Consider the following 23,770-nt stretch of genomic DNA (forward strand, 5'->3'; position numbering starts at 1 on the left):
GACTTATGGCCCCATCACATCCGTGAACCTCCTCTAAAGAGATTCTGGCAGAGATCATTGTGTGTGTGCGTGTGTGTGTGTGTGTGTGTGTGTGTGTATGTGTGTGTGTGTTTTAAGATGGCAATGCCAAAATTAAAAGAGAAACTTTTTTTGACCTCATACCATGTGAAATAGACCCGAGAATGTGTTTTCACAGTCACTGGGCACCTGTCTTCTCACGGAGGACCACCAGTGCTGGACAGCCCAAGACTCTTGTACACTTAAGGATTTGTGAATCTGCGTTATCTCCGGGCAGTTACACAGATGTCAAATATTTTATTTCACCCTGTGCTTTAGTTATTTGTAAGTCTTTTTTTTTTTGCTATATTTTCGAATTTACAGAAAAGTTGCATGCCTTATACAAAGTTTCTCAGACCCCTGACCTAGATTTGTGGATTGTTGACTGTTGATTTTGCTCCCTTTGCAGTGTCTGTTTGTCTGGATCCTGGTTTCTCACTCTCTTTCTGTCTCTGAAAGGGAATTGGTCGTCTATTGCCGTATAATGTATTCCCAAAAACTGCAGTACCTTAAAACCACATGAAGTTTTTGTCTTGCAGCTGGGCAGATCAGAAGGCTAGTGTGGCTCACTCATTTTCTCCTTCAGTCCCAGAAAGTTGAAATCAGTGTCAGCAGGGCTCTCTTCCTTCCTGGGGTCTCAGAAGAGGAATCTTCTTCCAGGGTCATTCAGGCTTTGGTAGAATTCAGTCCCTTGCACTGTAGGACCGAGGTCCCATTCCTCATTCAGCGGCTGGAGGCTGTGGACCTCTCTCCCAGCTCCTTAAGATCATCACATTCCTTCCCATGTGGTCTCCCAGTCCTTAAATCAGTGACAGTATTTCTAGCCCTTCTCATACCACCCGTCTCTCTGACATGTCCTTCTCCTAACAGATGGGAAAGCCATTTGCCACAAGGACCCATGTGATCACCCCCAAATCATCTCTCTAATATAAGGTCCACTGTGCCTTCTGGTAGTACAACACAGTCACTGTGCCGAGTTTGGTGAGAGTGAAGATGGGAGAGATGTCTCATTAGACTCTCCGGATCCCAGGGATCAAGCTGTGGCTTCTTAGGGGCCTTTCTTAGAGTCCGCTTGGGTGCAGGAAGGGATGGAGAAAATGAGGCTTTGTGTCCTGGGTCTTGAGGACACAGCTCTATGTCTGCAGGTTGACGTGCATCTGTAGTGAGGCTGTGTTTGGAGGTGGGTGATTGAAGGTTCAGTGATGACCAGAACAGTTAACTGAGAAGTTAGAAGACGCTCTGGGAGCTTTACATTATCTCATCAGTTTATCACAATAATCCCTTGCAGTAGGTTTCGTTCTAACTTAAAAACAAACAAACAAATAAACAAACAACTGAAAAAACCCAAACATAGAGAGACCCATGGAAAGACATACCAAATGTCACACAGGGGAAAGGTAGTAAACCGAGGTATCAAGCCAGGTCTGCCTGACTTGTATAATATTTAGTGGGTTTAGTCGGTTTCAGTGTTACTGTTTCTTTAAACAGGAGAAATATCCATAGACAACATACTGTCTTCCCTTCCTCTGTTTTAAGAGCCAGGTTTCCAGAAGCTTCTACCTTTTGCTCTTTCTGAAAGATTCAGTGTAGACCTTGTGGTTTCTGTTTAGAAGAAATGGGCATGTATTGGAGTCAAAATGTCGATAGTAGGTCGAAAGAAAAATATTAAATTCTGCCAAGAGTAGCTCCTAATTGGTTTCTCAGGCAGGAACCTTTTCCGGGGGGAAATATGTTATTTGTTAATTGGAAACCCACCAAAGAGATGTTTTTTTCCAGCATATTTGCCAGATCCCAGCAGCAAGAAGAATTAGCATGGGTTGATTCAGTTCTGGAGTGATGAGGTAGCGATCATTGCTACATGTTCTGAATCCTCAGGGTAGCTATGGAACTTAACGGTTGGGGGCAGAGGGTTTTTGGGGAATGTGAACAAACCTAGCGTATCTTGTTCTTCGTTTTAGAAGAGACTGTGTCATGGACGGCTGCACGTGCTTTTGTCAGGGGACAGTGTAAAAATGTAGGGAGTATATACTATATTTACATGATTGTTCATGAGAAAGAAAGCTACAAGCACAGTGTAATTTATATGTAACTAGGGGATAAGGATAAAGTTGGGTAGATAGATGGAGGTAAGTTCACATATGTGTGAGTTATATGTGTGTATATACTCTTACGTATATCATCTTACACATGTATATATAGAATTTTTCAAGTGTGTGTATATATACCATAATATATATGATATTTTTGCCCATAATCTTTTATGCAGGAATGACTTTCAAGTGCATATGCTGAAATCTGTTTAAAAAGCCATCAATGGAAGCCAAGAAATCACAGTCTTAAGAGAAACCTAAATTTTACAGTGTTGACATCGTTGAGTTACAACCAATACTTTTCCCCAGTTCTAAAAACAAAATAGGATGCCCTTGTGAAATCCACTTTTATTTCCCTTTCTTTAAAAGTATTTCTTAAGATTTGACATTTTAATCTGTGTGGTCAAGATAGCATATGGATACCTAATGTCCCTCAATGATTTGTTTTGGTAAAAACTGCCAAATTTGATTATAGTTTTAGCTTAACTTGGTTTGATTGTATATATTTGAGCATTCTCGAACTTGTCCTCATGGTTTCTGCTTTGGGTTTTATAAAATCATTTTTTTAAAAACAATTGTCCTGTGGAAGCCTAAAACTTATATGATACTATATGTTAATTTTACTGGAATCAAAAATAAAAGGGATGCCTGGGTGGCTCAGTTGGTTGGGCGACTGCCTTTGGTTCGGTCATGATCCTGGAGTCCTGGGATCGAGTCCCCCATTGGGCTCACTGCTCAGTGGGGAGTCTGCTTCTCCCTCTGACCCTGCTGCCTCTCATGCTCCCACTCTCTCATTCTCTCTCTCTCAAATAAATAAAAATCTTTTTAAAAATAAAATAAAATGGGGCACCTGGGTGGTTCAATTGGTTAAGCATCTGCCTTTGGCTCAGGTCATTGCCCAGGGTCCTGAGATAGAGCCCCATCTTGGGCTCCTTGCTCGGTGCGGAGTCTACTTGTCCTTCTCCCTTTGCCCCTCTCCTGGTTCATGCTCACTTGTTCTTTCTCTCTCTCTCCCTTTCTCAAGTAAATAAATAAAACTCTTAAAAAAATAACTAAAAAGTGAATAAACAACAGAAAGCAGAATCAGACCTATAAAAAGAAGAATACAGTTATCGTGATGAGCACTGAGTAATGACTTGCTGAATCACTGTATTGCACACCTGAAACTAATATAACACTGTATGTTAACTACATGGGGATTAAAAATATAAATAAATAAAAATTAAAAAATAAAATGACATAAACAATTCCTCCTGCAGTTGAAGGCCAACAGAACTATCCATTAAATGGAGCAGAAAGGTGGGTGTGGGGCATGTGTGGTTGGTTCCATGGTTAAGCGCATAGGCTTGAAAGACAGATGGATCAAATCTAAATTCTCTTCATGCTTTACAAACTACATGAATTTGGACAAGTTGCATTTCTCAATTTCCTCAAATATAAAATGGAGGCATTAATAAAACCCTGAATTTGGGCAGAGTTAAGTGAAATAGTCCATGTAAGTATGTAACAGTGTTTCTAGTATTTGGTTTTGGTTGCTAACAACTAGAACAGTGACAAAATAAGCTTTAACTGGTTAAAGAGTCTAGGGATTTACTGACTCACATATTTCATATCTGAAATGTTCAGAAGTAAATGGAATTCAGGTATGGTTTGATCAGGGCTGTCTTCATTCTTCTGTGATCTATTTGCTTTTGACATCTGCTGTATACCAAGGAGGTCAGACTTTGTTTCCATGCTGAGATCTTTCATGGTCACAGGATAACTACAATAAGGAATTGAGATCTCATACTTGCACTTTCACCTCCAAGAGAAGGGAGATAAAGCTTCACTTTTACGATCACTGAATAAAATTTTGAATGGACAGTTCCTGTGTATTCATTCTCCTCACAGGGCTGTGGTCACACCCATCCAAATGATAACACTGTGAAACAGTAAAAGAGGGGTGGATTCTCTTTTGGAAGGCAACCATAATGTTTTTACCATATTTCATAAAATTAGTTATTATTATTAATATTTGACAATTATGGACAGTAATAGTAATAAGTGTTGTTTCATTTGCTCACAGGAGAGATTAGTAGTATGTTTATAAGCTAATACACCCATGCACAAGTAACATATGCCGGGGGCAACAAGGCATGATCTTTGCTGATTTTTCTATTTGACTTCTGGATTATCTTGTGTACTTTAGGTTCCTGTATTTACATAACATTGCATGGTCAGTGGGGATACTTATGTGGATTTTATCTGGAATACACTTCTGTGCTGGAGGCAATCGCCTCTTCCACTCCATGTGTTCTAATGTGTTTTTTTAAGGTGTAAATATCTGCACTGTCCTTGTGATGGCTAATTTGCCTGTCTGTGCTCAGAATCTTTTCCAGATCTTTGATCTGCTTGGTGGGCAGAGGGTCCACTCCCGTAACTGACTTTGCCTAGGCTCCCTTCCCCACTGGCCACCAGTGAAGGTTGGCTGCTGGACCAGGCCAGGTATTTCTCCCTCTTTCTCTGTGCTTCCTGTGGACTCATCAGCTGTCAGTTGCATCTCTTATGGTTCCAGCTCTTGCCTGGAAGGTTCTGGCCTTGGTTTTCCCACCTAGACCTGCACCCCAGCTGCTGTGGCTATCATCCCGAGCTGGCCTCCTTCTGTTCCCCATTTGCCTTTTCAGATCAAACAGTGCTATGTTACTGGTGCCTCATATTATTAATTTCTGTCTCTTGAATCAGCGGGGGTCGAGTCTGTATTCTTGCCTTGCCCCCGACTGACACAAATCATCAAACCTCAACATCCTCAAATTCTAATCTTACTAATGACTTCTTTCCAGGAATAAGTCCTGTTTTCTATAATGCTAATGTGATTTATTTTTTCTAAAAATATAGATTTCTTGGTTAAAAAAAAAGGACGGGCTTTCTTTGAAATCTATAATTTCTATGCTGATTTAATTTCTTAACTTCAAAAAGGCATGTGTGGAGATATATTAAAACCGATGATAAGACCATTATTTGAAAAACACTGTGTATCAACTCATTTTGGTCAAATTCAATTATTGGGTCATACTTGAAGGAAAATTGCAGACATCTGTTTCATTAAAAGCTAGCTATTGAGGTGGGAAACCATGTTCTTCTCATCAAAGCTAGGATAGTTTATTAAAACATACTCATATTGAACAAAAAGCACCTTGGTAAACCTTTAACACAAAATACAAAACTTCACAGCCATCTGGAGCATTTGGAGAATCGATCCGTTTGATAGCTGGATTGTTTTTCAGATGACTGAGATTTTGCCCATTTGTCTTAGTGATGAATTGTTGGTCACACGGAAGAGAAATTCCTTGGGACCGGGTTAGGCCAAAATAAGTAAGTAAGTGAAATGATCGGAAAGTGGGGGGCTCAGAGGCAGAAAGTGCTCTTGGATCTCCGGAGGGGGTGGGACTTGGAACCCGGAAGTGGTTAAGGTCAATTGTCCTGCCACTTGGCTTCTCCCCAGGGCTTGCCCCTCCCTCTCTGCATGGGAAGGCATGTCCCAGGGGGAGAGATGCCGACTTGCCCAGCCGGGGCCACACACCCACAGTGCAAACACATACGTCCAGGGAGTGTCCTCTCACGGTCCATTTCCTTCTCAGCAGGCACGGAGGGAGCAGCCAAACTGCCAGTCTGTCCACTGCGCTGCGTGTACACCCGGGCCTGTTTTAAGAAAATATTAGCTTTTTCTAACGATGTAAGATATTTCTATAATATAAACTCATAAAAAGAATATTTTGAGTATAATTGAGTCATTTCTCAATGACATATAGTGATAGTCACCAAATGGCGATGTCTGTCCTGATAACAGATGACTTTAGATTGCTCCATGTGAGTGTGTGTGTGTGTGTGCGTGTGTGCACGTGTGTGAGTGTGTGCGTGTGTGTGTTAGATATCGTATTGACACATTACAGTTTTTGGTTCCTTCTTTCTTGCCAGATGTCACTTGTTATTGTCGATTGGTTTTTGTTACTGCCGAATTTGGTCTTAGAAATTGAATAACCTTTGTTATAATAGTGTATAAAGTGAAGTTGATTAAAGTTAGCGAGGAGGATTTTCTCTCCACTGAAAAAACTCATGGACCCAAGAGTGTGCACTTTGTTTTTGTGTTTCTGTTTTTTGTTTGTTTGTTTTTTCTGTTTCATACATTTTTATGAATTGAAGCTTCGTAATGTTACTTTTGAGAATCAATATGTGTGTAGACATATCTGTATGTATGGATTTTAATTGACAAGTTGGCAGTTCTTCAGACCTTAAATATGGATGTGCACATACATACTTTTTTTTTTAAGACTTTATTTATTTATTTGACAGACAGAGATCACAAGTAGGCAGAGGGGCAGGCAGAGAGAAAGGAGGAAGCCCGCTCCCTGCTGAGCAGAGAGCCCGATGCGGGGCTCGATCCCAGGACCCTGGGATCACGACCTGAGCCGAAGGCAGAGGCTTTAACCCACGGAGCCACCCAGGCGCCCTACTTATTTTTAATTTAAGAATCTTTAAGATAATTAATTTAAGAATTAATCTTAATTCTTTTGTTTAGAACTAATGTTAATTCTTAATTTAAGAATTATAAATTTAATTTGTAATGCTATAAGCCCTTTTAATTTTTGATTTTATTTTATTATTTTTTTAAATTTATTTATTTTTGAAGATTTTATTTATTTATTTGTCAGAGAGAGCGAGAGAGAGGGAGCACAGGCAGACAGAATGGCAGGGGGAGGCAGAGCTTATGTGGGACTCGATCCCAGGATGCTGGGATCATGATCTTAGCTGAAGGCAGCTGCTTAACCAACTGAGCCACCCAGGCGTCCCTTTTTTTTTTTTTTTTTTTTTTGGTGCATAGAAGGTGATTTTATTAAAACACAGGGACAGAGCGTGCACTTTGTAATCTTATAGTGCTGACCATGCATGAGAAGGGAAATCGCTTTGTTAAATAAATGTGAGTTGTGTTTGTGGAGTCACTTTGTGGAGGCCCCCAATCATTCCATTTTAACATTGATTTCTTTAATGACGCTGCCATGGTCTCTATTTAGTCAAACACATTATGTCTATAATGGGTGGGTTTATGGCTCTCAAAGATGCCCAGGTCCTAGTGTGTCTAATACGTTACTTTACGTGGCAAAGAACTCTACCAAAGTGACTCAGATGAGAGATCTTCAGATAGGGAGGTGAATCAGCAATTTCAAGGTGGGCTCAGCTGAATCGTGTCAGTCCTTAAAGGCAGAGTTTCTCCATCAAGGGTCGGTCAGGAAGATATGATGGAAGACAGGGAGGAAAGGTGAGATGTGAGAGTGAGAAGCTGTTGTTGGCTTTGGATGGAGGACAGGAGCCATGAGGAGGGGAGTGCAGGTGGCCGCTAGAACCTGAGAATAGGAGCAGCCAGCCAGGAAATGGGGACCTCAATCCCACAACTGCAAGCATTGAATTCTGACAACAATCTTTGTGATCAGGAAGACTGTTCCTTCCCTAGAGCTTCCAGAAGGGAACGCAGCACTGATGATATGTTAATTTCAGCCCCATAAGACCCATCCCAGATTTCCAAACTACAGAATAGCAAAAAAAATAAATTTATGTCCTCCTGAGTTACTACATTTGTGGTAATTCTTTAAGGCAGCAGAAGAAAACTAATACGGTGGTCAAAAGTATTTATTTTCTCGTAGTAAATTGGAAATTATTTCTTAAATCATTGAAGTCCTTTTATTCCAACCAGGTTTTGATAGATTGTATTTTCCAAAAATGGCTGCACCAGGATTTCCCATCTCACACACTCTTTCAGAATTTTGCCTTACTTCCACAGGAAGGGGAGCTCTCTGTCGTACTGAACCTGGATGGAATTTTGAGACAGCCTCCATGAATCTGGTTTGGCAGAAGTCATTCTGCATGACTTTCAAGATGAACTTAGGAAAGGCCATGATGTCTCCAATAGTTTTTTCTTGTGTGACACTCAACTTGGGAAGCTTTTGGCCATCATTTTAGAAGTCTGGGTACCCTGAGGCTGCCAAATGGAATATGGCATGACTACTTAAAGATAGACAGGGATGCCCACCAAGCCCCAGGCACCAGACTTGTGAGTGAAGAGGCCAATACTGTGACCTTAGTCATTTGCCTATGGCCATGAAAGGACCCTGAGCTTTCTGGATGAGTCCAGTCAATACCATACTTCTGAGCAACATAAATTATAATTATTATCTTAATCCATTCTTTTGGGGTGGCTTGTTCTATAATAATAATTTGAAAATGTATTTTGGGCTCTGAATTTAAATTTAAATTTATACAGAGCTGTGTGATTTTTAGGACTAGATAGAAGAACATCCACATGCCCATCATTTAGTCCATAATTACTCTGTATTTAAGACAAAACTTGACTTGCCAATACTCACCAATTTTGTTCTCAGTTATCTTATATGATTTACTCCTCATTTTCTTGAAATCGTAGAAGACATTTCCTGAATCTTCTCCTGTGTGCTCCTGGGCCCAGCCACATGTGGTCCCTGAAGTCTGCATGCCCCTAGAGTAGGGCATGGTTTCAATTTTTATATCAAGTCTAGGTTTTATTTTATGCCTCATCTCATTGATGGAAGACTATTCATGCTTTCTTTTTTCTTTGCTCAATGCCTGGGAGACTTGGAATTGGCTTTCCAAATCCATTATGAGGTTCTTGAAGTGAATTAGATGAATCTGTTTTCAATTTATATTGATTAAGGAGAAACAATGGAACAATATTTAAAACTTAACCCAAACTAAAACTTGCTTTCTTCTTCCTTTATGTTGCTCATAATACATAGCTTAGAATATATTTTTGCAGTTTTGGAAAATCTCTTGCAGGTGCATAGTACTCGGTCATTAATAACAATTGAAAACTTACACTTCTGCTGTGTTATCTGAGAATGTAGCATATGATATGGCCAGAACATTAATAATCCTTTATTTTAATTGCAGTTTATTTTGATTTTGAGAATGCTGCTATAGCCTTCTTTTTCAATCCATAATCTTATAAATCATACAAGAGAAGACTGGGGATTTAGAATATTTTAATATCAGTGTGAAACAGAATAATAAAAATTACACAACTAAAAGAGATGCGAGGGAACATCTAATCTAATCCTAACATTTTTGGATGTGATATCATTAATCTAAAGAAACTAAATTAGCTGGTGGCAGAGCCAGAATTAGATAATTTCCCTCTCCGAGTGTGGCGGGGCTGTTCTCCTGCAAGGCGGGTGGGGACTCTAGGTTCGCCCGTGGTGCTGCTTCGTGATTAAGCTCCAGAACCCAACCGGCAAAATTCTCTTTGAGATAATTTGTTTATTGGGTTCTCAAGAGAAACCATGACGTAATTAGCTGTCTAGAAAAATGGTGAGCTTTCTAAATGAATCTGTTACTCCTATTGCTAGTGTGGCTGGATTTATTTTTGGAATACTATTTTTCCCCCCACTTTTCAGTTCCCTATTGTTTTGTTTGGTCTTTCCATCTTCACCCCCAACCCCCACGCTTGCCATTTGGTCGGGAGGCAGTCTGTGCTGGCTCACTGTCTCACAGAAGGGAAGAAGAACAAAAAGCAGGGGAATAGGAACCTTTTCCTGTCCTTTTACTTTGCAAAGTCCAGGCTCCCCTTTGCTGTATGTTAGAGTTAAGGAGTTTCAAATTTAGCATCCATTATGACCACAACCACCCAAATTTCATGTCTCCTTTGAGCAAACGATATGTTCTTTTATCAGGAAGATGTTTGCTTTCAAAGAAAGCGTCCATCTCAAACCCTGTTTGCTTTTGCAAAATTAAAAAATAGAGCCTGTACATATACACGCATATATCCAGAGAGGCAGGCGTGTTCATCTCGGGGACCAATTTATGTTAAGAGATTGCATCTGTCTGTGCCACGCTACCACTTCACAAAGGATTCAGCTTTGAGAGTGGCTTTTCACCTTTGACCATGCTGGAGTCTCTGTTCCCTATTCCATGTTTCTTATTAATTTTATTAATTTTATTAATCCATGTTTCTTATTATTTTATTCTGGATTGGTTGTGCTCCTGTATTGTTGTAGTCTTTTGGGGGCTGTTGTAACAAGTTACCATAGATTAGGTAGATAAGAAAACATTTATTTCTCGCAGTTCTTAAGGTTGGGAAGTCCAAGATTGAGGGGCCGGCAGACCTGGTGTCTCGTGAAGGCCCACTTCCTGGTCGGTCTTCTTACCGTGTCCTGACATGATGGAACGCAGAGAGGGGAGCAAGAAAACTCTCTCCTGTCTCTTCTTAACTAATCCCATTTTGAGAAGCATAATGACCCAATTCCCTCCCCAAAGCCCCATCTTCAAATACAATCCCATTAAAGGTTAGAATTGCAATATATGAATTTTGGAGAGGGTGGAGGGGACAAATAGTCCATAGCAACATAGCAAGTACCTTTTTTTTTTTTTAAGATTTATTTGTCTGACATTCTAAAAAATGAGTATTACCAATAGTGAGTTCCTCTTCAGAGCTCCGGTTGTGTTGGTTGTCTTTCTTTGTGTCAAATTTCTTCATGTTGGTTTTAGAATCTGGGTTTGGAAGCATATTTTGTATAGTAATTTCTCCATTTGGTGTGGCTCTTTTTTTCTTTCTCTTGTGCCCTGTCTTTTTGCCACTACCTGTCTAGCTGGGAGTTTTGCATTCGACTCCACCAGGCCCTTTCAGGCCCCATTTCTAAATCCAGTGATTTTAATGGCCATGTGGAGTTACTGCTTCAGAAACTGTTGGAGTGATGGACAGTTCATCCTCACAGCCAGACAGTGGCTTTGCCCCCATGGTACCAGCTCCCCTCCTCCCTGGCCTTACTACTTAATGGGGAGCCTGGTCCCAGCTGGTGTTTAGCCTTCTTTCCCACGGGCTGGGTTATTTGTATTGTGTTGGTGCCGTAACAAATTCACATGGACATAGTAGCTTAGATAATACAGATTTATTATTTTATAGTTCTGGAGGTCACGAGTCAACATGGGTCTCAATGGGCTACAATCAAGGTGTTGATAAGGCTACGTTTCTTTCTCGAGGATCCAAGGGAGAAGCTGTTTTCTTACTTTTCCAGTGTCTCGAGGCTTTCCTCATTCCTTGTGACCCCTCCCACAATCAAAGTCAACCATCAGGCAGGACTTTTTCGTGTCCCATCACTCTGGCACTGACACTCTGTCTGTTCCACATTTAAGGACCCTTATGATTGCATTGGGTCCACCCAGATAGTTTAGAACAATCTCCATATTTTAAGGTCATTCGATTAGCAACCTTAATTCTATCTGCATCTTCAATAACCCTTGGCTGCGTAATGTAACGTATCCATCGAGTCCTGGAATTAGGATGTGGACATCTTTGGAAGGCCATTATTTTGTCATCACAGTGGGGTACAGGGATGACCTTGAGGTTCATTCGCCAGCTCCGGTCTCCAGCTGTGTGCCTGGATCCAGTGACCCATCTCATCATGAACAGTGCTGGCCTCATTGACTCCTCCAGCTGCTTTTCTGGAGACCAGCAAGCTGAGATCTTCAAAACCCTAGCAGTTTTGGATATTTGTTTTATTTCTAATTCAGAGAGCTGTTCATTTGTTATTTTGGACCATGCATGTCTTTGTGATTCTCTGTTTTTATATTTGATCTTTCTTAAGAGTTTGGAATGGTGAGGGTTATGAAGTATGAATCTGCTTTGTCATCTTGACATGGGGGTCCTCTAAATTCTAGTAGCAGCTGAGCCTGGAGCACTCAGATGCTTCCTTAGGAAAATTTAAAATACGTGGCAAATTGTCAGATAGGAGCAATGAATGTTGTGTTAGTTTCCTAGGGCTACCATAACAAAGTAACACAAACTAGGCATCCTAAAACAAGAGAAATTTGTTCTCTCACAGTTCTGAATCCCAGAAGTCTAAAATAAAGGTGTTGGCAGGGCCATACTCCCTCTGAAGGGAGCCCAGCTTCTGGGCTCCAAGCACTCCTTGGTTTGAGAGGACATCCCTCTAATCTCTGCTTCTCTCTGTGTGTCTCCTCTGTATCCCTGAGTCCAAGTGCCCCTCTCCTTTCTCTTACAAAGACACAAGTCATTGGATTTAGGACCCAATATGATTTTGTCCTAATTGGATGATATCTGCTGAGACCCTATTTCCAAGTAAGGTCACGTCCACAGAGAGCAGTGGTTAAGAGTTGAAAATAAATTTCAAGGGAACATAACTCAACCCACCATAGATGTATTTTTTTTTTAAATGCTTCATGAGCATTTGTTTTTTTTGCCCATTTAAGGTTAACATTCCTGGGCACCTGGGTGGCTCCCTGGGTTAAGCTACCGACTCTTGATTTCAGCTCAGGTCTTGATCGCGGGTCATGAGTCTGGGGCCCGAGTTGGGCTCCACATTGGACACGGAGTCCACTTGAAAAAAATTAATAAATAAATAAGAAAAAATAAAGTTGATTATAGGGATTGAGTCAGCTGTCCTTCCCCTGTCTCCCTGTCCCCTGCCCAGTGTTTGCTAGTGAGTCCTTGTTCAGTAACCACTGTTGACTGGCTGTTGGCTGTAGCATGCTAACTTTCCCAAGATCGGCTAAAACTAGAGGGGAAGTGGAGTTTGCAGTATTTTCCAAAGCAGCCGTGTTTATAGATATCCACTGCAGTACAATACTCTCTCAGAGGGAGCCTTTGTGGAATGCAGTGTGAAATAAAGGAGAAAACACAGAACGAGAAGACATTCTGAAATGAGATCGAGTTGGCTCTGCATTTGGTGGCGGGGGGTGGGGGCAGGAAAGACATTTCTGAGCGTGTTACTAAAGGTGAAAACCAAAAAGAAACATCTCAATAGATTTGACTGCCTTTTGATACTTTACTGTGTCAGAGAAGATTATTATCGAAGTAAAAAGTAGAGGACAAGGAAGGGAAACAAAAGCAGTCAGTCAGGAGTCTGCTCAGCTCTGAGCGATGCAGTGATAAAGTAAACGGGAACCTTCCCGGTAGAGAACCATCAGTATTGCTGTAGCATGAAGGATGCTCATTTTCAGTTTAATAAGACATGATGCCTCAATCTGATTTGGAAAAACTAAACTAATAACGCTTTTTGTGTGTGTGGTTGCAATTTTATCTTATCTTTTAAAACCATGACTGTTTGAAAAGCAAAACTATATTTCCAAAAATAATGTGTGCGTGTGTGTATGTGTGTGTGGGGGGGGGGTGGGATAAAACCACATTGCACTGAATTTTATTAAGGTAAGATAAAACCATAAATAAATATTCTTATGGGAGTGGAGAGATTAAATTATGTTTAAGAAGTTATTTAAGCTGACTTGATATGAATATATTTCACCATGCGTATAGAGCTTCTTTAAAACAAAACTGCAAAGTAATAATTATTTTTTTTAACGCAGTTTACGAGGTGTTTAATTTTGGCTTCATATGCGAAGAAACTCACAAATCCCTATAGAAATTTCTCAGCTTCTCAGCCTCTCTTCTCTACCCATCCCTCATGCTTTTTTCTTGTTTGCCCCAAAGCCTTGACCATCTGCTTCTCAAGGTGCTGCTGTTGCATTTCTAAAGCTGGGGTGCTCAGTGCTTGCTCTGAGGTCTCCCCCAGACAGAGCAGGTGTCAAGATTTTCTGCTTACCATCCCATTCCATCCTTTTTACAAATTAGGGCTCAGCTGCTGTATCCACCAGGGGGAGAGGAGTCAAGTAAAGCGAGGGCATCCTTCATGCTATCTGAGATGCTCATTCCCCCCCCTCCCCCAATCCCCTGCACCATTCCAGAAGCATCTCCTTTCATCTTCAGGTGGCTTCAGTTCCTTGATGTTGGTCGAACAGGCCAGTTCCGGGATATGAGCACAGGACCACCATTTCCGGACCAGGCCTCTCCACTCCACAGGGTGTGAGGACACCTGGGGAGGACTAGTGTGTGTATGACTCATGAGCAGTTCCCCAGATACCAGAAGCGGTGGGGAGAGGGGTAATCACAGAGGTCACGAAGCCACTAGTTGTATATAAAGCTGTGTATATCTTAAAACTTTATGGCACACAAAAATATTCCAAAGGGTTACTATGACTTAATATCCCCTGGTTAATGACTACTTTGTTTTTACCCCAATGTGTTATTTTTATCAAAGGAAAGAATCAGGATCTTGGGTTTCAAATAGAAATCAGGACAGATTGTGGAGTACCCACTGGTCCAAGAAATGGGAGAGGTCACTTACTTATTGAAGCAGGGGCCAGGGAAAACGTCCAGAGTTTTCTTTCCAGCTGTACCCTGCAGACTTCTGTGTGTGTGTGTGTGTGTGTGTGTGTGTGTGTGTGTGTGTATGAAATCACACAATGAAATCCTCTGAAGGATCCCTGCATGGAGTTTGCAGCGTATTTCGGACGTGTCTGTGTGAAAGAAATGACTGGTGGGTTCAGGGAACAGGGAGATACCCTTGTTTTAACACCCAGTGATAAGGGTCCCGTAAAGTCCAGAGTACACTCAGGAATTTGCACGTTTGGGGGAAAGAATGCATCCTGTGAGCCATCTCATGAGCAAAGTGTGATTTTCCCTTTTCAGATAAGGAAACTGAGGGAGATTCATGTATTTACCTGACATCACCTAAACGTCAAGAGGTAAAAACCAAGATTTCCCTCCAGTTTTGATGCCAAAGCTCATGTTGCTAACTTCACTGTGAAACTACCACAGAGCACACATAGTTTCCCTGTTGTAAGTTCAGAAGGCAGACATGGTAGAATAAAGGACAGTTGTTGCAAGCCTTGAGCCTGTGTGCGCACACTTGACCCTGGCATGACCCTGAGCGTGGAAGGTATGAGACACCAGAGTGTCCAGTGCTTGCGCACCAGCAAGAGGAAGGAGAGCCACTGGGATTTTGGAAAGCTGAGCAGAATGAGCAGAAAAAAGAGGTTGATTGTGGACATGGAACTATCAGTGGTCTGGACTCAGCTGTACTCTTTGGATGCTATCTAACAAATTTGACAGACCAGCACAGTTCCTAGGAATCAGAAATAGCATTATGGTTCAACGACTGGTCCACGCATACTCCACAGTAACCCACCCACCCACCCCGAGCTGCCAAGCCCTGGATTTGTTCCCTTTGACTGACTCTTCCCTATGAAATGTATGAATGAGGTTGTTCCTGGCAGTCCCACCTTTGCCTGGCCTGTGGCCAAGGAGATAATTCACACAAGGCGTGGTCTGCCTTATAACATCTAAATAAGAAGATATTCCTCCTGTTTTATTTATTTATTATAAAGACTTTATTTATTTATTTGAGAGAGAGAGAGAGAGAGAGAGAGAGCACGAGCTGGGGGAGGGGCAGAGAGAGAAGGAGAAGTAGGCTCCCCATGGTGCAGGGAGCTCGATGCAGGACTCGATCCTAGGACCCTGGGATCGTGACATGAGCTGAAGGCAGATGCTTAACAGCTGAGCCACCCAGGCATCCATTCTTCCTGTTTTAAAGTAATTGGAGCACATTTTAAAATGTGGCTTTGTAATTTGCCTGCTGAGTTACTGAGTCTGAGAGGTAGGATGGAGCCTGAAGGTTTCTGGTTAGAATTGCCCTGTGCCCCTGATGTCCCCTCAGTTATATGACTCTTGAGCCGGCTGACAACATGAGACCATCTCAATGGGAATAAGGACATTCTAAGGTTCATGAAAATTTTAGTGAATCTAGTTCAGTGTTTGAAGCCTCAACCTGTGACACTGATTCTAGAACTTATTTCCAACAGGTAGGAAATACTGCTCTGGCTGAAAAATTCATATATATGTAGATTATTATCTTACCTCTTCTTGGTAGCAAAGGTTGGAAGTAACAAGGAACCTCCTAGGGCATAGAAAAATGACAAAAGCCAGAGGCAGTTTGTGCTGGGGAAAGGCACCGAGCTGAAAAACGGGAGTTAGTCTTGGAAGGCAGTGAGCAGGAACACGAAGAAGACTCTGTGTGAAGGGAGTTTGAGACGTGTGTTGAAACAGAGAGCTCGTAATAGTGGATGGCCCGTATAGCCAACGGACACAAGGGCCTGGCAGAGGTGGGGGTCCCAGGTGAAAAAGTGAGTTCCTCACATTGACAAATGGCCCTCGTCTTCCGAAGCAGGATTCTGTGTTGTCCTTATTCTGTGAGTAGTTGTTCAAGATGGACAACAATGATAAAATAATATAGTAGTCCTTCTCCGGTCTCTCTCCATGAAAGCCTGTGGGAATGGACAAACCAGTCCTGTCCCAAAGTAACCACAGACCTCGGGCTCCTGTCACGGGCTTCCTTGTGACCTGTGGTGGTCTCATGAGCTTCCCTCCTTTCTTCTCAGAGGCAGTCTCTGTTCCCTTGTGACCAGTCTGAGGGCAGAGAAGAAAATTAGAGCATTTCTTTAGAGTTTCAAATCTTCATCTTTCAACTTTATTTGGGGTTCAAGCTAAAGAAAAAAAAAATTAGATTTTTAAAAAATGCCCTATCAATAATTGTGCTCTTCAGCTTCTCCACCATGGGGAAAATAAATAGCATTAGATGAAAATTCATACCGTAATTGAAATAGGAACTTCAATTAGAATACTTGGTGTTTGGAAAAAATTGAGTTGGTGTATTTATATGAAGGGCAGGATTTAATGTGCACCTTTAATTAATAGATGAAGATGATCCATAGGCTTGATTAATGTGTGCGATGAGAGATACGGGAGGTGTGGTGTTTTGAAAGTGATGACTGCTAGATCACATATAAAAATGGAAAGACGGTGAAACATGAAAGCGAGCTTTAATTTGGAATCAAAATGCTGGGGGCTCCTGGGTGGCTCAGTGGGTTAAGTCAGACTCTTGACTCAGGTCATGATCTCAGAGTCTTTGAGACCCAAGCGCTGGGTTGGGCTCTCCCTGCTGGGCCTGGAACTTGCTTAAGAGGAACCTCCCTCTCCCTCTGCCGTTACCCTCCCCTCCCCACCCGCCCCAGTCCTCCTGTGCATGCTCTCTCTCTCTCTCTCTCTGTCTCTCTAAAAACAAAAACAAAAACAAAAAAACTGACTACTAAAGTTAATGAATTTGAGCCTCAGTTGTTTTTAACGTATCAAATGAGAATAATAACCCTAATCTTGCTAATGTCAGGCTAGGTCCAGGGGCATAATGCTGAGGAAAAGTACATACAGTCCCTGCCATCAGTGAGTTTACAGTATAACAGGGGATGGGGAGAAATACAATAACCAAATAATTAACGACTGCCTATAAAATTTTAGCAAACAGTTGTATAATCACAATCCACGTTTAGAATTCTGAAAATCGGGAAATTAAATACTGTTTTAAACCTGTGTTTGGAAATCAGCATTAGTTCTTTATTTAGAGGACCTCCAAAGAGCGTACTTAAAATTGATATGAGAAATGATTTAAAACCATAGAGACAGCCTTGCCTTTGCTTCTGGATTTTTCCTCCCTGCTTCAAGTTAGTATGTGACATACTAATCAGTGATTAGGTGAAAATTTTCCTGGAGACACCCAGAACCCAGAGTTCAGACAACCTGGCTCGTGCTCAGCTAGCAACCACCAAAGCAGGTTCTACCATTTCCTATCATGTGATTTTTAAAGTAAAAAGGACAGTGGTAGAACAGAAGAGTAGGCGGGATCCTCCCATGAGCCTGGCATTTGGGCACTGCCCGTTTGATGACGATGATCAGGTATAGCCCACAGAGCTGGCGAGGCTCTCTTTTTGGTTGGTGAGGAATATTCTCGAGGTAACAGCTCTGGGCGGGAGTCAAGACTAAGGCAAGTGTTGCTACTGAGGTCTTTTTTCATTGGAGCAAAAGGTTTAACAGAGGAATTGAAAAAAAAAAAAAAAACAAAAACAGAACAAAGGACCATAAATTAAGGGTCTGTTTATGTTTTGGTGATTTCCTTAGCCCAGTGTCCCCTCCTGTTATTGCTGCTTTAGGGCTCTGGAGCTCACACATCAGGTGTATTACCAGGCATAGTTTCACCTTTATTGTATAACTCATCACGTTCCTCATTATCAGAACTGTTTGCCTTTCATCGTCATCACCAAGATACCAAAATGTGTTTGATTTGGTGACTTTATTACGACAGTCTGTCAACAGTTCTTTGCCTTCAGCCTGTGATTAGCTGGCTTTATGTCCCTGGGCACGCCACAGTGCATGTGAGGGTCTGGCCATGTGCATTTCCCTGTGACTCTCCCTAGCTAGGCAGGACATTGCCGTCGATCAAAAATTGACTGACTACGTTCATGTTATTGCTGGCAACTAATTACCCTTTCACACTTTGTAAGAGTCCCACACCATTTCTTGCAAACACAAATAAATGACTAGTTTGGCAGCATTGCCAACTTTCAGAGCGTAGAAATGAACATTTTTTGAAATGTGATTGTAAGAAAGAAAATTCTAAGGAACACCCTTATCTGAAAGGGACCAATTGCAAAACGTGGCAAGCCACATTTGTAGGGACAAAATTCAGTGTATCGCTGAAGAAAGTTTGTAAGAATTCTAAGGCATGCCAAGGACTACCTTTTCACAGGTTTTCCTGCTTCCGTTTAAAAATAGTCTCCATAGTTTATTTCAGGGACTAGTTTTCAGCAGTCCAGGTAACCTGCAAGGTCGTACATTTTACCTGTATTTGTTTAAAGTGTCTGTGTTGCAAAAAAAATAGGGACAGCAGGATGTTCTGGTTATATTGTAACTGGTTCACCTTTAAAAGTCTTTATACCCTTTCTTTAAAGAGGTAAGAGAATGTCTCAGCAGTTTGTAGGAAATCGCATTGCTCAGTTTGTCGGAGAGTGCTGGGTTTTTTTTCAGCAAGGACCAGGATGTCACAGTCATTCTTGGTCTTATCTTTTCCCACCTTTGGCACCTAATAAATCAGAAGCTTCCCAGGGAAATTGAGCCTCCTGGGAATCAGTGCATGGAGATCTCCAGAAAGTTTCTATGGGAAAGAAACATCAGCAAGGACTTCAGAATCACACTGTTTGAATATATTCAAGGTGAAGGTTCTCTTTCTTTTCCCCTGGATAAAGAAAAGCAAGAGAAAAAATATATGCTTTTGTCTCTGCTTCATGACTTTCTGTACAATGACTAAAATTCTCGTGTTTATTAGTGCTTATTATTATGAAAATGCTCCACATCTAAGCCTACAGATAAAATGTGGCCCTTTCGAAAGATACAACAATAGAACTTACAAAAGAAAGCCCAGGAAAATACTTTCATGACCTTGGGATAGTCAAGAATCTTCTATAATAGGGCACAAAAAGCACTAGCTTTAAAGGAAAAAGTTCATCAGTTGAACTACATTAAGAATTTCCATTAATCAGAAAACATCCCTGAGAAGGTAAAAAGGCAAGCCACAAAGTAGGAGAAGACATCTGCAATATAATTTTCAAGCTCTATGAAGAATTCCTACAAAGCAGCCATAAAAAGGAGAATCCTTAAAAATTGTGCACAAAATGTTAAGTGAGCACTTTATAAAATAGGCCATTCCAATGGCCAATAAACAGGTGAAAATGTGGCCACCATTTTCTGTTCCCTGAGGAGACAATACATAAATGAATAGATAGATGGATAACATGAACCTAAATTCAAAAACACGAGAAATAACAAGTGTTGGCATGGGTGTAGAGGAAAAGGAACGCTCTTGCCCTGTTGGTGGGAATGCAAACTGGGGCAGCCACTCCGGAAAAGAGTATGGAGGCTCCTCAGAAACTTAAAAACAGAGTTACTATATAATCTAGTAATTCCACTACTAGGTATTTACCCAAAGAATACAAAAACATTAATTTGAAAAGATATAAGCACCTCATACATTTATTGTAACATTATTTATAAGAGCTAAATTATGGAAGCCCCCCAAGTATCCATTGACTGATAAATGGGTAAAGAAAATGTGTTGTGTATTAAAATGAATGAAATGTTACTCAGCCATAAAAAGCATGAAATCTTGCCATTTTGCAACAACATGGATGGAGCTAAAGGGTATAATGTTAAGTGAAAAAATTCTGTTAGAGAAAGACAAATACCATATGATTTTAATCATATGTGGAATTTAAGAAACAAAACAAATGAACAAAGAAAAAAGGAGATAAACCAAGAAACAAACTCTTAGCTCTAGAGAACATACTGATGGTTACCAGAGGGGAGGTGGGTGAGGGGATGGGGGAAATAGGTGAAGGGGATTAAGAGTATATTATTGTGGGGCGCCTGGGTGGCTCAGTGGGTAAAAGCCTCTGCCCTCGGCTCAGGTCATGATCTCAGGGTCCTGGGTTTGAGCCCCACATTGGGCTCTCTGCTCAGCAGGGAGCCTGCTTCCTCCTCTTTCTCTGCCTACTTGTGATCTCTCTCTGTCAAATAAATAAATAAAATCTTTTTTAAAAAAGTACATTATCATGGTGAGCACAGAGTAATATACAGAATTGTTGGAATCACTATATTGTATACCTGAAACAAGTATCACACTGAATGATAATTATACTGGAATTTTAAAAAATTACCAGGTGGGGGGAAGAATAACACGATAGCATTGTATGCTTACCTGAATGGCTAAAATGAAAAAAAAAAAAAAAAAAAACCAAAACTGAAAATTTCCAGGTGCTGGTGAGGAAATGGAGACTGGAATTCTCATACACTATCAGATGAGGATGGTACAATTGCTCAGGAAAACTGACAACGTTGATTAAAGAGAAATAGTTGTGTAATGGCCTAGCACTTCCACCCCAGAAATATGTATGTATCCCCATCAAAAGACATGAAGAATGTCTGTAGAAATATTATTTGTAATAGCCCCAAACTGAAAACAACCTGAATGTCTATCCGTAATATAATGGAAAAGTTGCGTAATTTTTTTTAATCTTTTTTTTTTTTTAAGATTTTATTTATATATTTGTCAGAGAGAGATAGCCCACACAAGCAGGCAGAGTGGCAGGCAGAGGCAGAGAGAGAAGCAGACTCCCTGCTGAGCAAGGAGCCCGATTCGGGACTCCATCCCAGGACCTTGGCATCATGACCTGAGCTGAAGGCAGAGGCTTAACTGACTGAGCCACTCAGGCGCCCCGGAATATTTATTCAATGAGATACTCCATGAAAATGGAAAAGAACAGATTACTTCTATAACACAACATGGCCAGATTTCATATATGTTGTAGTGAGTGAGAGAAGTTAGATGAAAAAAGGAATACATAACCGTGCCATTCTATTTATAGGAAGTCCCAAATCAGGCAAACCTAGTTTGTTATGTGAAAGTTCAAAATAGTGAGTACTTTTGGTAAAGCAGTGACTAGAAGGATGTAAGGGCCGGCGGGAGAGCTGAGGTTATGATAACCTGTTGTTGAGTCTAAGAAGTTAAGAAGAGAGAAAAATCTTGAAGACAAAAATCATGACAGTTCCCGACACCTGTGTAGACATAGTAGAGGGGGGAAAAATGTCAACTAACATGTACATTTTTGTAAAGCTAATTAAGTGAAGACATTGTTTTCATGGGAACAGAGGGTACATTTGGATAGAAAAGAAACATTTCTTGATAGATTTGCCTTCATTTTCCCTGAGATCTATTGAAGTGGTGACCCACGATCAACATCTAAGCTTAAAGCAAGGTATTTCTGAATCACTGGATTCTATTCTTCAGTTTCTCTTCTTGTTCCTGACTTAGCCCATTAGGTTTTTTGATTCCCCAAATTTAAATTTGTCAGGATTTCTTCTAAGGCTTCAGGCTATCATTCATGTTCTATACTGAGAGCCGGGTTTTTTTTGTTTTGTTTTGTTTTGTTTTAAGATTTTATTTATTTATTTGACAGAGAGATCACAACTAGGCAGAGAGAGAGGGGGAAGCAGGCTCTCCACTGAGCAGAGAGCCCGATGTGAGGCTCGATCCCAGGACCCTGAGATCATGGCCTGGGCTGAAGGCAGAGGCTTAACCCACTGAGCCCCCCAGGCGCCCCATCTGAGAGTCGTTTTAATGTCAGCATACCACAGGACAGATCTCCGGATCTGTTTCTAGACAAAGTGTTGAGGATGTGAGGATTGATTGTCTACGGTGAGGCAGAGGAAGAGACTGGTAGTATGACTCCTGGATTTCTGGCTTGGCCATTGGGGTAGGTGGAGATGAATATGCCGAGGGAGAATGGAGGAGAGGAGGGAAGCCTTGTGAGCTCCAGAATGGGATCAGAGGCAGCAGGTGACCTTATCCAAGGGAGCTGAACATCGGGTTTGCAATCTCTAAAGAGTGATTTGGGTTTGTGTTGTATAATATGGAGTAATCGGTAGATAACAAGTATTAGTACTGCTAATAGGGCAAGGTAATTTATAGCTTAGGTCATGAAATTTTATTTTTCAAAATATTTTCTGTGGCACTGGATCAACTGCAGGTTAACCGATTCAGTCTCCTAACTTGGCCTTCGAGCTTCATAAACTTTCGATGAAGAACTTTGAATTTTCCTTTACTGTGAATGTAAATGATTAGATTTAGAAATGTCTTAAAGGTTTTTTTTAAGATTTTATTTATTTATTTGTCAGAGAGAGAGAGAGCGCATAGGCAGAGGAAGAAGCAGGCTCCCTGCTGAGATAGGAGCCCGATAGTGAACTTGATCCCAGGACCTGGGATCATGACCTAAGCACAAGGGAAACACTTAATGGACTAAGCCACCCAGGCATCCCTGTTTTAGAAGTGTCTTAAGGTCTTCAATATCTCTTTCTTTTGCAAAATACAGAGGAACCAGTAATTTGCTGGAATAATGGTTGGCTTCATTAGACAGAGTGAAACACTAGCCTTAATTATTTATGTTGTGTTTTTTGTTTTGTTTTGTTTTGTGTTGTTGGGGTTTTTTTTTTTTTTTTTTTGGTTAAAGTCATTGTCTTTTAACAATACTCAAGAATGAGTATTGGAAGGAGAGATTAAATATGTGTTAACATCAATGCACAAAAATAAGTGGGGAATATATTGCATTGTATTTGAGTACATTTCAAGGATATTTTGAATTTACTAGTAAGAAAATAAAGGCAAAAATCAAAATTAGGATTTGTAAACTCAGAGGAAAGGCCAAAATGCATGAAATCCCTTAATGCAAACATGATCATTAAAATTCAGCAGTCACTCAGTGATTCCAGCACATTCACCACAAACTGACTTTCTGTTAATAGTTTCAGGTGAGAAGCAGTGTTAGCTGACCGTGCTTCTCTTCTGCCAACTTTGCCCTGTACTCATGGGTTCTCCAATTTATTAATTAACAGATCATTCTTCATGTTCCTGTGACTTAGACAAACACCAATTGATAGACTTTTTAAAAAAAAAAGTTTAAATCAAGCCATAGAAGAGCAACTGTAAACACTGACAAGTCCAGAATGTTGAGTTTTTAGAAACTGCGTTTTCACAGGTACCCCTGCCAAGGTCCATCGGTAATAGTTTTATTGATTTACATTGCTATTGAATGTTCGGTCTTCATTTGTATTGCACGCAGATACAGATGACAGTATTACACAAGCACTCTATATTTCTGGTCACAACTGTGTCCTATGGTAGGGTCTAATTCACATTTTGCTTTTTTTTTTTAAGATTTTATTTATTTATTTGACAGACAGAGATCACAAGTAGGCAGAGAAGCAGGCAGAGAGAGAGAAGCAGGCTCCCCGCTGAGCAGAGAGCCATGCGGGGCTCGATCCCTGGGATCAT

This window comes from Lutra lutra, chromosome 17, assembly GCF_902655055.1.
Source record: "Lutra lutra chromosome 17, mLutLut1.2, whole genome shotgun sequence".
Classification (NCBI taxonomy): domain Eukaryota; kingdom Metazoa; phylum Chordata; class Mammalia; order Carnivora; family Mustelidae; genus Lutra; species Lutra lutra.